Here is a 2,236-nt window from a genome sequence, read left to right on the forward strand (position 1 = left end):
GAGTAGTCTGGGTAGCGCTTTACCCCTCTTGTCTCTCTGCGTGACTTAATTCTGTCTGATCAGAGCTGGTTTGGATTGCGCACCTCAATTTGAGTATGATTCATCGGTGACCTGCATCAATGTAGTAACGTAGATTCCAGTGAAGTAGAAAATAATTTTCTACTTCACTACAGCAAAGCGCCCGCATCTTTTTGCGATGAACGCGGTGAAAGCGGTGAATTTTTGTAAGATTTGCTGTTTTTAGCGGTGAAATTTTTATTTTCATCGCATTCACCGGATTTCTTACAAAAAAGAAACTGCCGTAAACGGGTTCGAACCTCTCAACTCCCGCATGTCTACAACTTCTTATTTCACTGCGCAATCTGCCACTTACTTCAGTTATATTTTTTCTTGTGAATTTAAATCAGATTCAATTAACAGTATGAAAAGCAAATGCGTTGAAATTTAGTAAGATTCGCGATATTTAGCGGTGACATTTCCTATTTCCATTACTCCGCAAAGATATAGCAAAGGTATAGCAAGGTACAGGCAAATTTGTCCGGTTTATGTATCTCTTGTTCGTTTTTTCTATGTTAGCACATTGAATATATGGAACAACATTACGAAAAATAGATACTTTAGCATAAACATGCAAAATTGAAGGGAACTGCGCAACCCGTGTTCGAAAAAAGTGCCCAAATTGTAACCGCAAAATTGAGATACAAGCTGTGTATCCTATCTTTTGCGCGCTATGTATCAAGAATCTGTTCGGTTTATGTATCGCTTTTTCGCACGCAATGTACCTCGATTTCGCACTGAATGTATCTACAATCCGCAGTTAACCTCATTAAATGCGCGTTTTTCAGCCTGTAAAAATGGTTCAAAGCTTCAATAATTGATAGCTATTAGGACAATAAAAGAGGTTTACAAGTTAATAATAATAATATACCATATTGTACCAACTTCACGGTTTTTCAACTTCAGGCTTTTATTTGTATTCAAGCATCATCGTTTTGAACAAAAATTTATGAAAGTTTGACAATTTATGATTAAATCCCTCAGTTTCAATTAAGAGTAATGGAAAAGGATATTACCGTCAACTGAGATTTTTGATCGTCCCCTCGGTTTTTCTTCAATGTTTTTATTTGTATTCAAGCATCATTGCTTTGACATATTTTTTGAATTTCAACAAATAAACTGTTTTCTGAAATTTCATTCAGTTTAAATCTAGGATAAAATAAATTGAACTAACCATCAACTGAGACTTTTGATTGTAGCCTATTTATTTCTCCATTGATTTTCAGGCTTTTTGTATTCAAGCATTTTTATTTTGACATAATTTTATAAAAATTGACAAAATAAATTCATTTCTGAAATACCCCTGAGTTTCAATTTAGAATTTAGGAAAACGACATTACTATCAACTGATATTCTTGATAGTCCCTTGACTATATTTTCATGGTTTTTTAGGCTTTTATTTGTATTCAAGCATCATTTTTTTGATATTTTTATGAAATTTGACAAATAAATGAAATTTTTGAAATACTCCTATGTTTTAATTCAGGATAAACAAAAAAAAATTACCATCAACTGAGGTTTTTGATCGTCACCCCACTATTTTTTCATTGTTTGTCATGTTTCGATTTGTATTCAAGCATCATTGTTTTGAAATATTTTATGAATTTTGACAAATAAACTATTTTCTGAAATTTCACTCAGTTTCAATTTCGGATAACGCAAAATGAAATAACTATCAACTGAGATTTTCGATTGTAGCCTTGCTATTTTTTCTTTGTTTTTCAGGTTTTTTTTGTTTTCAAGCATTTTTATTTTGACATAATTTTGAAAAAATTTTCAAATAAATTAATATTTGAAATATCTCTCAGTTTCAATTTAGAATAAAGGAAAACAACGTTACCATCGACTGAAATTCTTGATAGTCTCCTCATTATTTCTTCATGCTTGTTCAGGCTTTTCTTGGTATTCAAGCATTCTTTGTAGTTTTTGATAATAATTTCATGAAATTTGACAAATAAATGAATTTTTGAAATATCCCTCAGTTTTAATTTAGGATAAAAGAAAATGAAATTACCATCAACTGAAATTTTTGATCGTCGCCTTGCTACATCTGTAAGTTTTTCCATAAAGAAGTTTTGCCTGCAGCAAGTTTATAAATCCTCTTGTTCGTCCATAAGATAATATTGGACAGAGGGAAATTTCGGTAAAAAACCCCACGTAAATTGATTACCAATTTTCT

The sequence above is a fragment of the Convolutriloba macropyga genome, chromosome 5 (assembly GCF_964194025.1).
Source record: "Convolutriloba macropyga chromosome 5, txConMacr16.3, whole genome shotgun sequence".
Lineage (NCBI taxonomy): Eukaryota > Metazoa > Xenacoelomorpha > Acoela > Convolutidae > Convolutriloba > Convolutriloba macropyga.